Genomic DNA, 12,500 nt, shown 5'->3' with positions numbered 1-12,500 from the left:
TAAATTACGTGCGCGAAATTTTCCTCCGTGTGCACCACCAAAATACTTAAAGAAGAGAGAATGCGTCCGGGGCCTTGGGATTTCGAAAATGCCGTGCTCTGAAATTTTCACATCCGCCATTGGAAAGATAATTATTATCCGTCGTAAAAAAGAAAAAAAAAAAGAAAGAAATCACATTTGAAATTATCATTGAAAGTGGCCACGTTTTTCGGGGCATGTCTTGATGAAATAATTTCAGTTCAGTTCAGCATGATTGGATTTCATCTTTTCCAGTATTCTCAGTACTCTCGTTGTAGTACCAATTGCCGGCAGATTTTTTTTTTAGTTGTTTAGAGTTATACATTCCTGAACGATGTTTTTCTTTTCCTCAAAGCTAGCCATAGAACCAGCGCTTTCTATAAAATCATGACAATAAGAATCCAGCATATCGGTTCATCTTCGGCGCGATTAAAGTTCGGGAACTGGCGATTTTTTATTGCCGTGATCAAGAAGGTTAACACCAGATAAGGCGTGATATTTCAGCATACCAGTCACGATATCTAATCGAATCTAAGATTGAAATGGCGTTCTGAATTCTTTCGGTTCCAGATAGAAAGAAACAGAAAAAAAAAAAAAAAGAAAGGATGTGATTGATTGCCATTCAAATCTGAAGACCGCGTGGAGAAAGTGTTCCGGTTTACATTCGGCAAATCAAAATGAACGGCTAAAATTAATCCATCGTCTGGTTTCATGCGCGAGATCACGTAAAAGGCAGCCATTCTTCTTAGCATGGTTTCTCTCTTTTGCTCTCTCATTCGCGCACGGAAATTTCTTCGTACGGGAATTTTATGAAGCGAAGGCGGCTGCAGACCATTTTCTTTGTTTAGTTCATGTTCGTAGGCGCAAATTACAAACCTAACACTTGGAGCAACATTTCCACTACTCTAGAGGGGCATAAACTGTAGACAGTGCACGCTTTCTCATTTATCCAATCGCTCGCAAACACATTGCATTGCTAGTCTACAGTGGCAATACAAAGTGACGTTTCACCATGCACGTCGAAGTTCATTACCAGTACCGCGCCAGCATCGACCGGCCGGCGAAGCGACGAGCTCAGCAGCGCATGCGCAAGGCCCGACACCACCCCAACCGAGCTTCCCTGCTTATCGGAGAGAGCAAGTGCGCGTGAACACGGGCGCGTCTGAGTATCTGGATTTAAAAAAAAAAGAAAAAGAAAGCGTTTCCGAGATATTGACAAAGACAAGTGGTCGCGGTCGCTCTGAATCTTATCGTATTATAGAAAACGTGGGATGGCGGCGCTTCCTCGAGGGTCAGAAAGTACAATCGTCGAACTAGGTGGCAAGTGGAGTACATCCTTTTTCTTGGAACGGTTTGCAATTGACTGCTTGAATGTGCCGACCACGCGTCGCGGGTCGCGTATAGAGCCAACCGTTGGCAAGCACGCGTCTAGCGTAGCAGCAGAACCGATCGCGGTTGCGATAACCCATCGTTGGCAGCGAAAAAGAAAAACACCCACACGCAGTTTGTAGCAATAACCGTACAAATCAATGTGGTTTTAAATATAGCTTCACTGGTCACCCAAGAAGGGCACCGAAACTTTCTCATGACGCACACCGCTGTAGTCCACAAAGAACAAAGCGCACAAAATAGATATGATACAGCCGCACCGCATTATTTCGTGTTTTCACCATTTCATTACTTTCGTGTGCATGCGCGCTAGGGCCACGCAGGCCAGGAGTAAAAGGCACGAAAAAAAAAAAAAAAAATGGTACGCAATCCTAAGCTTTGACTTGACTGCTGTGGCACTCGCATTTGTGTTCTTTACCTTAGGCGAACGCAATGCGCAAACTGAACTGGAATTTCCAATAATGGAAATTCCTGTTTGGCTCATATTTGCGTTTTTCGCCCGAGCAAGCGCTTCACTGCACTACGCTTTGCCCCTTCAACGTGGCTACACTGCCCGGCAGGCGTGTTCTGCGTAGGGCCGAACCTGCAGGCAAAAAGCATGGGCGCCGCCATCTTGTTGAGAGCGGCGCCAGGGACACAATCGCGCCTAGCTCATTGAGTTTTCCCCCAAAACTGAAAAAAATTTGACTTCATTAAACGAGAAAGATGCCACGAGTGTCCCAACAAAAAGCTTTGAGGATTACCGAAGGGTAACTGAGGGCGACGCAACGGGCTCTGGAAAGAAGGATGATGGGTGTGGCGTCACGGGGGGATCGGAATAGAGCAGATTGGGGTGTGCGAGAACAAACGCTCGTTAATGACACCAAAGTTTAAACCAGGAAAAACAAATGGGCATGCGCAGGGCATGCAATCTGGGGGGAAGATAACCGGTGGCCATTAAGGGTTACAGACTGAATTCCGAGAGGAGGGAAGCGTAGCAGGGGGTGGCAGAAAGGTAGGAGGGCAGATTAGATTAGGGACTACATGGCGACAATCGGCACCTGACCGGGGTACTTGGAGGATCATGGGAGATGCCTTTGCCCTGCAGTGGGCGTAGCCAGGATGATGATGATGATGATGTTCATGATGAAAAGGTAGCAACAGGTCTTCGTAACATACAGGTTAGAAAGATGAGGCACCTTTTAACCCTTGAATATATTTCGCCACATTCGGGCATACGACAAGTTTGTTTTCGAGGCGCTCGGTCCCACTGCTGCGAAAATGTGTACACAAAGGCTGCACAGTAGTTGCCAGAAATCGGGCACTCTATTTTTCTTTCATAGGGAATCTTTCTTCCACTTGGGCAGCGGATTTCGGCGGCAGGGCGAGCTTGCGTGGGCGCGGTGGTTTACGGATCCAAGCGATAGTGAACTCCAAAATCCAGTGTTGGCTTTGAGTGGGATTCATATTGATTGCGAACCCCACGGCTAATCCTACCCCCATCCCCCCAAGTGGCTCTTTACAGGAGACAATCATTCAGAGACATCGGACAAATAGGAATTCTGGTTCTTTCTTTTGCTTTCATTAATTTTTCTCGAAGCCCATAACTAGAAATTTGCTGGAGCGGCTGTCCCATTTGCGACGCAACAAGTGCGACGCTACACACAGATGGAGTGGCAGTTTAATTACTCTCGTGGTCCGCGAACCGGCATCGTTGCGTGTAGTATAGGAATGGTGCGTGTCAAGTCAGTGCTCGCGTTGAGCTTGTGCTCTTCATTTTGATTGAATGAAGTCTCACCTAAGTGAGCGGGGCCGATCCCGGAGGTAGTGCAATACCGGGCCGACCTGCGGCGGAGGTGAAGCAGGCTTCAAGCACTCCGCCAACTTCCAAAAATAGGTTTAATATCGTGGGTCCATATAGAACCCGTATCAGATATTAAGCTGATAAGAACAGATACTACACTTTGATCTTAGCCAAAAGGCCGAGAAGCGATGTCCTTCACTTCACTTCATTGTACTACTGCCTTGTGGGCGCCCTGCCGACATGGGTAACCTCAGCAACAGCGTGGGCAATATTATAAAATTCAGCCTGTGTACAGACTCAACGCTCCCTATCTCACGGATGAATTCGCAACGCCTCAGTCTTTCGCTGTTAACGAAACGCTGTCGCGTAGAAACGAGACCCGAGTGCAAGCTTGCTTGTAACGCGAAACCAACCAAGGCAACCTCGTAGAAAACGGAACAGGCGAGCGGAAAAAAAACGCGCCAGGGGAATGCTTACTTCCGTCTGAATGCGACCGCTCAAGGTGACCTTCCTTGAGGGCTTCGTTTCAAGCCCGTGTGCAATTGTAATATACTACGCGCATTTCCTTCATTTCTTTTTATTTACCGCAAGGCCCACTGAAAATTTTGATACGGCACAGGCCGGGACGGATCGCAACGTGTCGAATCGACCGGTAGAATTAGGTAGCATGCCCCATGTACGAAGACGAGCAACATAGAAGTGAATGACAAAATAAATATAGAAAACGCTGCACACTCCTTCCAACCGGAAACATAGAGGGGAGAAAGATCGCCATCTGAAACACAGGCATTGTAAAAAAAAGAAAAAAAAAAGTGCTACCTCATCATCTTTACCATTACCGTGTGTGTGTATGTATATATGCATGTGTGTGTGTTTGTGTATTTATATATATATATATATATATATATATATATATATATATATATATATATATATATACGCACACATGCTAGCATAGCTTAAACGCAGCTGGAAAGCTCAGCCTTGCACAAGAACCACCCCCTGTCGCAAACCCCTTTGAAACATTCAAATGCCAAACACGAGTAGAGCGAGGTCGTTCGAACCTGGCGCCAAAACGCATTGGCGCCATCTGTGTACGGAACTAGGAAAACCTGCGGACTTTGCAATACAGAAAGAAAGGTAGATGGCGCGAGCTAACGCTCCATTGCATACTAAGAACGAGAGTTAGTGAATAATGGCAGAAACGTCTTGGGAAGAGAAAAAAAAAAAAAACACGCAAAAGTTGTTGGCTTGTGCAAGCACTCTATGTTACAGCGATTAAAGAGCATAGCATCTTCTACAACAGCAGCTACAAAAAGAAGAAGAACGTGAGAGAGGGAGAGAGACAGGCGTGTTTCTTTGGAATGCAGAGCATGCAGCACATACTATAAAGTGCCAAAGAGACGGGGAAAGCAGATGGCGCGAAGGTGTATGTCCTCAAAGCTTGAAAGCAATTTCTAAATTACATGTACCGAAGTCCACCTACTCTCATCAGGTTGCTCCCGCCTCCAGTTGCGTTTAAAGTGAAATTACAGTCGCCTCAAAGGCAGACAGAGAGAGAGTGAAAATAGGTACACTTGCTTCGCGCAGCTGCAGCCGTTCAAATTTTACAGCAAGAGCACTCCCGAAGCAACAAAGTCCGCTGCCGCCTGGGCGCAATGCGCTCGCTTCAGTAAATTGCCGTGCTGGCCTCGGCAACCAAGAGGTGTAGTGCGACAGACTGCTGCATTGTAGCACACCGCAAACCGTGCAGACGTAAGCGATCGCCTCGACATCGCTGCGAGCGCTCGAAGAGACAAAGTCCGAAACCACGTGTGCCGGGGCGGTGCGAGCGCGACTCCTTTGACGCAACTTTTGCGTACAAGCCGCCGCACCGCCACGACGGAATCGCTGGCATCCCGCACGCAGCTGCATTGTGTCACGCCGGCAATCGTTGAAACACCACGCAGTCGTCGGCGTCGGCCCCGACATGGTTGCGAGCGCTGGAAGAGACAAAGTCCGAAACCGCGTGTGCCGGGGCGGCGCGAGCGCGACGCCTTTGACGCAACTTTTGCGTACAAGCCGCCGCACGGACACGACGGAGCCGGTGTCACCCTGCAGAGGGCTGCACTATAGCACGCCGGGAACCGGCAAAGAACCGCGCAGACGTCGTCGTTGGCCGCGGCGTTGCCGCGAGCACGCGAAGAGACAAAGTCCGAAAGGACGTCAGCCGGGGCGTCGAGCACGCCGCCCGCACTGTTCGCACGCGTGCTCGGAAATGGCGAAGGGGCCGCGCTAGCGTGCCTTGAATCGGTGAGCGGCGGTACCGCGGCGATCGCCAGAGCTCGAATCCGCCCTGCAAAAGCCAAATATTGGCGCTCGGCTCGGCGCAGTACGCCGCCGCGTCGCACGAGTACGGCCCCATGGAGGTCTGGGCACTTATCGCTGCTACTGTTAGGGGCCGTACGGCCCCGGCCGACATTGTACCGTAGTGCGATTTTCGGCTTGCGCGTGCTCGTGGCGTAGTCCGCGCACCGTTCCGACGTCGACAATCGTGCCCACGACTACGCGAGCGCTGGAAGAGACAAAGTCCGAAACCGCGTGTGCCGGGGCGGCGCGAGCGCGACGCCTTTGACGCAACTTTTGCGTACAAGCCGCCGCACGGACACGACGGAGCCGGTGTCGCCCTGCAGAGGGCTGCACTATAGCACGCCGGGAACCGGCAAAGAACCGCGCAGACGTCGTCGTTGGCCGCGGCGTTGCCGCGAGCACGCGAAGAGACAAAGTCCGAAACGACGTCAGCCGGGGCGTCGAGCACGCCGCCCGCACTGTTCGCACGCGTGCTCGGAAATGGCGAAGGGGCCGCGCTAGCGTGCCTTGAATCGGTGAGCGGCGGTACCGCGGCGATAGCCAGAGCTCGAATCCGCCCTGCAAAAGCCAAATATTGGCGCTCGGCTCGGCGCAGTACGCCGCCGCGTCGCACGAGTACGGCCCCATGGAGGTCTGGGCACTTATCGCTGCTACTGTAAGGGGCCGTACGGCCCCGGCCGACATTGTACCGTAGTGCGATTTTCGTCTTGCGCGTGCTCGTGGCGGTGTCCGCGCACCGTTCCGACGTCGACAATCGTGCCCACGACTACGCGAGCGCTGGAAGAGACAAAGTCCGAAACCGCGTGTGCCGGGGCGGCGCGAGCGCGACGCCTTTGACGCAACTTTTGCGTACAAGCCGCCGCACGGACACGACGGAATCGCTGGCATCCCGCACGCAGCTGCATTGTGTCACGCCGGCAATCGTTGAAACACCACGCAGTCGTCGGCGTCGGCCCCGACATGGTTGCGAGCGCTGGAAGAGACAAAGTCCGAAACCGCGTGTGCCGGGGCGGCGCGAGCGCGACGCCTTTGACGCAACTTTTGCGTACAAGCCGCCGCACGGACACGACGGAGCCGGTGTCGCCCTGCAGAGGGCTGCACTATAGCACGCCGGGAACCGGCAAAGAACCGCGCAGACGTCGTCGTTGGCCGCGGCGTTGCCGCGAGCACGCGAAGAGACAAAGTCCGAAACGACGTCAGCCGGGGCGTCGAGCACGCCGCCCGCACTGTTCGCACGCGTGCTCGGAAATGGCGAAGGGGCCGCGCTAGCGTGCCTTGAATCGGTGAGCGGCGGTACCGCGGCGATCGCCAGAGCTCGAATCCGCCCTGCAAAAGCCAAATATTGGCGCTCGGCTCGGCGCAGTACGCCGCCGCGTCGCACGAGTACGGCCCCATGGAGGTCTGGGCACTTATCGCTGCTACTGTAAGGGGCCGTACGGCCCCGGCCGACATTGTACCGTAGTGCGATTTTCGTCTTGCGCGTGCTCGTGGCGGTGTCCGCGCACCGTTGCGACGTCGACAATCGTGCCCACGACTACGCGAGCGCTGGAAGAGACAAAGTCCGAAACCGCGTGTGCCGGGGCGGCGCGAGCGCGACGCCTTTGACGCAACTTTTGCGTACAAGCCGCCGCACGGCCACGACGGAGCCGGTGTCACCCTGCAGAGGGCTGCACTGTAGCACGCCGGGAACCGGCAAAGAACCGCGCAGACGTCGTCGTTGGCCGCGGCGTTGCCGCGAGCACGCGAAGAGACAAAGTCCGAAACGACGTCAGCCGGGGCGTCGAGCACGCCGCCCGCACTGTTCGCACGCGTGCTCGGAAATGGCGAAGGGGCCGCGCTAGCGTGCCTTGAATCGGTGAGCGGCGGTACCGCGGCGATCGCCAGAGCTCGAATCCGCCCTGCAAAAGCCAAATATTGGCGCTCGGCTCGGCGCAGTACGCCGCCGCGTCGCACGAGTACGGCCCCATGGAGGTCTGGGCACTTATCGCTGCTACTGTAAGGGGCCGTACGGCCCCGGCCGACATTGTACCGTAGTGCGATTTTCGTCTTGCGCGTGCTCGTGGCGGTGTCCGCGCACCGTTGCGACGTCGACAATCGTGCCCACGACTACGCGAGCGCTGGAAGAGACAAAGTCCGAAACCGCGTGTGCCGGGGCGGCGCGAGCGCGACGCCTTTGACGCAACTTTTGCGTACAAGCCGCCGCACGGCCACGACGGAGCCGGTGTCACCCTGCAGAGGGCTGCACTGTAGCACGCCGGGAACCGGCAAAGAACCGCGCAGACGTCGTCGTTGGCCGCGGCGTTGCCGCGAGCACGCGAAGAGACAAAGTCCGAAACGACGTCAGCCGGGGCGTCGAGCACGCCGCCCGCACTGTTCGCACTCGTGCTCGGAAATGGCGAAGGGGCCGTGCTAGCGTGCCTCGAATCGATCGGCCGGGGGCCCCGTAGGGCGACAGACAGGCAATTGTGCAGGAAACCGTACTGGCCATTGGCGAGAAATTGCCGTTCGCGCATTCGGTGGACGCGCTGCGCTTTCACGACTTCGGCATTGTGCTGCCGACGTAAGCTTTCAATCTTGCTCGCGGCGTTACGAGGCGGCACGATTTTCGCCAAACGCTCGTCGAAAGTGGCACGAGTACGGCCCCATGGAGGTCTGGGTACTTATCGCTGCTATTATATGGGGGTCCCAGAGAGCAGTCGCCCCCAAAGCGACCTGGGTGTTTGATATGCGGCGGGCTTCGTGCCCGTCAAGCGTGTCCCCGGTATCGCTCCCGTGGATCCCACAGCTGACGTCTGCAGCCTCATCCGCTTGATGCGTTAGGGGCTGGTTGTCGGACGACGCTTTTTCCACGATATCGAAGTGTGTTCCGCATCGTCCTCGGACGAATCAAATACGAAAGCGCCGAAGGCGCGGGCGTGACCCGTCGCCTAGCGGCTTTGCCGTCTCGGCTACGTTGCAAGTGTCGGTCGGTCCACCAGTGCTGCGGGCTCGAGAGAAACCGCAAGCCGCGATCGAGTCGACACAACCGGTCTATCGAGAATGTTGCGTGCTTCTTGCCGCGTGGCGATACCCGGCCCTGCGGGGAGGGCGCCGTTGCGAGCTCGAACGCCGTCGTCTCGGACTGTGCAAAGTGCTACCCTTTGCGAGAACGAAGCGTGTTGGGGCGCCTGAAGGTGGCCTCGGCATCGCAAAAACGGCGTCCGGCCTGCTTGAAAGGCTGGACGCGCAGTTGAACGATTACCTGGTTGATCCTGCCAGTAATCATATGCTTGTCTCAAAGATTAAGCCATGCATGTCTAAGTACATGCCGAAATAAGGCGAAACCGCGAATGGCTCATTAAATCAGTTATGGTTCCTTAGATCGTTTCTTCCTACTTGGATAACTGTGGCAATTCTAGAGCTAATACATGCAGTGAGCCTGAAGCCCTTTGGGCGACGGGTGCTTTTATTAGACCAAGATCGATCGGGTTTCGGCCCGTATTGTGTGGTGACTCTGGATAACTTTGTGCTGATCGCATGGCCACGAGCCGGCGACGTTTCTTTCAAGTGTCTGCCTTATCAACTTTCGATGGTAGGTTACTTGCTTACCATGGTTGTTACGGGTAACGGAGAATCAGGGTTCGATTCCGGAGAGGGAGCCTGAGAAACGGCTACCACATCCAAGGAAGGCAGCAGGCGCGCAAATTACCCACTCCCGGCACGGGGAGGTAGTGACGAAAAATAACAATACGGGACTCTTTTGAGGCCCCGTAATTGAAATGAGTACACTCTAAATCCTTTAACGAGGATCAATTGGAGGGCAAGTCTGGTGCCAGCAGCCGCGGTAATTCCAGCTCCAATAGCGTATACTAAAGCTGCTGCGGTTAAAAAGCTCGTAGTTGGATCTCAGTTCCAGACGAGTAGTGCATCTACCCGATGCGACGGCTCGGACTGAACATCATGCCGGTCCTTTCTTGGTGCACTTCATTGTGTGCCTCGAGAAGGCCGGTGCTTTTACTTTGAAAAAATTAGAGTGCTCAACGCAGGCGAGTCGCCTGAATAAACTTGCATGGAATAATAGAACAAGACCTCGTTTCTGTTCTGTTGGTTTTTGGAATACGAGGTAATGATTAAGAGGGACAGACGGGGGCATTCGTATTGCGGCGCTAGAGGTGAAATTCTTGGACCGTCGCAAGACGAACTACTGCGAAAGCATTTGCCAAGAATGTTTTCTTTGATCAAGAACGAAAGTCAGAGGTTCGAAGGCGATCAGATACCGCCCTAGTTCTGACCATAAACGATGCCAACCAGCGATCCGCCTGAGTTACTCAAATGACTCGGCGGGCAGCTTCCGGGAAACCAAAGTGTTTGGGTTCCGGGGGAAGTATGGTTGCAAAGCTGAAACTTAAAGGAATTGACGGAAGGGCACCACCAGGAGTGGAGCCTGCGGCTTAATTTGACTCAACACGGGAAAACTTACCCGGCCCGGACACTGGGAGGATTGACAGATTGAGAGCTCTTTCTTGATTCGGTGGATGGTGGTGCATGGCCGTTCTTAGTTGGTGGAGCGATTTGTCTGGTTAATTCCGATAACGAACGAGACTCTAGCCTATTAAATAGGTGCGGGGTTCCCAGCACCTTACAACCTTCTTAGAGGGACAAGCGGCTCCTAGCCGCACGAAACAGAGCAATAACAGGTCTGTGATGCCCTTAGATGTCCGGGGCCGCACGCGCGCTACACTGAAGGAAGCAGCGTGTCTTTATCCCTGTCTGAAAAGACTGGGTAACCCGTGGAACTTCTTTCGTGATTGGGATAGGGGCTTGCAATTGTTCCCCTTGAACGAGGAATTCCCAGTAAGCGCGAGTCATAAGCTCGCGTTGATTACGTCCCTGCCCTTTGTACACACCGCCCGTCGCTACTACCGATTGAATGATTTAGTGAGGTCTTCGGACCGATGTCCGGCGCGGCCTTTCGGTTGCGCCGGTCTGTTGGAAAGATGACCAAACTTGATCATTTAGAGGAAGTAAAAGTCGTAACAAGGTTTCCGTAGGTGAACCTGCGGAAGGATCATTACCGGATTGTGAAGGGTGGCGAGCGCCATTGTTTCTACCCCGTGTGGGTGAAGCAGCTCGCTGCGCCCGACGCTTTCCGCCGCTGGCCCCGCTTGGACGCGGGGACGGCTATACCCGAACATGCCGGGGACTGCCTGAATTTTGAGGGGCGCCCCGTGCCAAATTTGTTGCGCCCAGTGGACGCCGGCTGCAACCTTGGACGGTTGGCTTGGCCGCGCCCGCGGGTAGAAACGGCGTAACGCACACTGGGTGGGCTTTCTGTCCGCTTTGGCGCTCTTGCGCGGAATGGGAGTAAGACGACCCGACCTGCTGCTTTGCCCAGTACGAGGGGAACGGCGAAGCGTGCGGTCGGTCAAGGAACTGACGGTCGAGAGCTAATGCCGCTGCCGCTTAGTACACACACGGAACCGTGGTGCGAGCGCTCTCCCGTCCTCCGCGGCAAACGCTGCCGAGTCTGAAAAGTCTGGCGGCTGCCGGTCGCTTCCTGCGGCGAGTATGGAGTAACGACCCGACTTTGTTGCCGCCCAAGTACTAAAGGAACGGTGTGGCGCTCGGTCGGTCATGGAACTGTCGGTATGAGGGTGCGGCTGCCAAGTACGGAAGGAACCGTGGCCTAAAGTGCTCTCCCGTCCTCCGCGGCAAATGCCACCGAGTCCGAAAGGGCCGGAGGCTGCCGGTCGGCTCCTGCTCGTGACGCGCGAGGTGTCGAGATCGCGGTTTAATGCGACGACGTCTGCAGGCTATTCGCCCGCCGCCGAGGGAAAGGCGGCGTTGCTGCGAAGTACCGAAGGAAACGCGGCTTTGCTACGTCGGAAGCGTTCTGCGGTTAGCGGACTTGTGCGCTTTGGGAAGGCGCCGCACGTCGAAAGAGGAAGTACGGACAGACGAGGGACTGTAGTCCCGGATTCGAACGCACTTGCGGCCAGGCCCTTGCTGGCTTCGTCTTCCGCCTCAAGTAGACTTGTTGTGGCGCCGGCGCAGGGAGCCGTCCCTGGCACTGGCCGAGTGGTTTTGGAGAGCTGCGCGAGTACGCGCGCCGGGCTCTTGTCTTTCGTCTCAAGTAGGCTGTTGGATCAACAGCGGTTATGCTGCGGCGATCTGCCGATGCGAAAGTGTGTGTGTGTTTGAGGCCCTTCTATGAACCTACTGCTGACTGAAGCGAAGCACGTCGATGGGGGTGAAGCCCTGCCCGTGGCCGTGTAGCCGTTAAAGACTCCACAGCGGCTTAGCCCTAATCATGGCTCTGTCGCTCTTTGCAATTTTTAGTGGAGCGATGTGAACGTGCACACGAGACACACGGGTCCGGTGGTTGGATGGCAGGTAAAACCGGCTTCGAGTGCGCGCAAACGGCATAAGCTACCTCGAGGGCAAGCGAGGAAGGCGTGGGCGCAAAACACACGCGCGAGTAGCAGGAGTGGAGTGCCATTAGGCTTTCAGCTGCTGAGACGCGGCCGCCGAAAGAGCGAGACTGGAGGAGCGCACGCCGAAAGGCGCTCTTCGAAACCACACACAGGGAGACGCCACGTGCCTAAAACCCTGGTTGTACTGTACTGAATTGAACAAACTATTTTTCACGACTCTAAGCGGTGGATCACTCGGTTCTCGGGTCGATGAAGAACGCAGCCAGCTGCGAGACTTGGTGTGAATTGCAGGACACACTGAGCACTGATTCTTTGAACGCACATTGCGGCCTTGGGTCTTCCCTTGGCTTCGTCTGTCTGAGGGTCGGATCACATATCAAGAGAGACTTCGGCGCACAGGGAACGTGCGTCCGTCGACTCGTTTTGACCGCGTCGGCATCATGGACAGTACGTTGAGCGCTAAAGCCACGCGCCAGCGGCCTCACGAGAGGGAGACGGTGGCAAACCGTTGTGCCAATTCTTCGAAAAGACGGAAACGAGGCATTACT

At 54.8% G+C, this 12,500-nt stretch overlaps 3 non-coding genes across 3 annotated transcripts; 2 read left to right on the top strand and 1 right to left on the bottom strand.

Moving 5' to 3' along the window:
• Positions 1-3,188: 3,188 nt before the first annotated feature.
• Positions 3,189-3,380, bottom strand: LOC140213818 (U2 spliceosomal RNA). Its single transcript, XR_011890803.1, has one exon. It is a non-coding gene; the product is annotated as a U2 spliceosomal RNA (small nuclear RNA).
• Positions 3,381-8,777: 5,397 nt separating this feature from the next.
• Positions 8,778-10,592, top strand: LOC140213837 (small subunit ribosomal RNA). Its single transcript, XR_011890818.1, has one exon. It is a non-coding gene; the product is annotated as a small subunit ribosomal RNA (ribosomal RNA).
• Positions 10,593-12,166: 1,574 nt separating this feature from the next.
• On the top strand, positions 12,167-12,319 carry LOC140213850 (5.8S ribosomal RNA). The gene has a single exon (XR_011890832.1). It is a non-coding gene; the product is annotated as a 5.8S ribosomal RNA (ribosomal RNA).
• Positions 12,320-12,500: the final 181 nt, after the last annotated feature.

The sequence above is a fragment of the Dermacentor andersoni genome, chromosome 10 (assembly GCF_023375885.2).
Source record: "Dermacentor andersoni chromosome 10, qqDerAnde1_hic_scaffold, whole genome shotgun sequence".
Lineage (NCBI taxonomy): Eukaryota > Metazoa > Arthropoda > Arachnida > Ixodida > Ixodidae > Dermacentor > Dermacentor andersoni.
The sequence above is the reverse complement of the archived record's forward strand: the minus strand, read 5'-3'. Positions and strand labels throughout refer to the sequence as shown.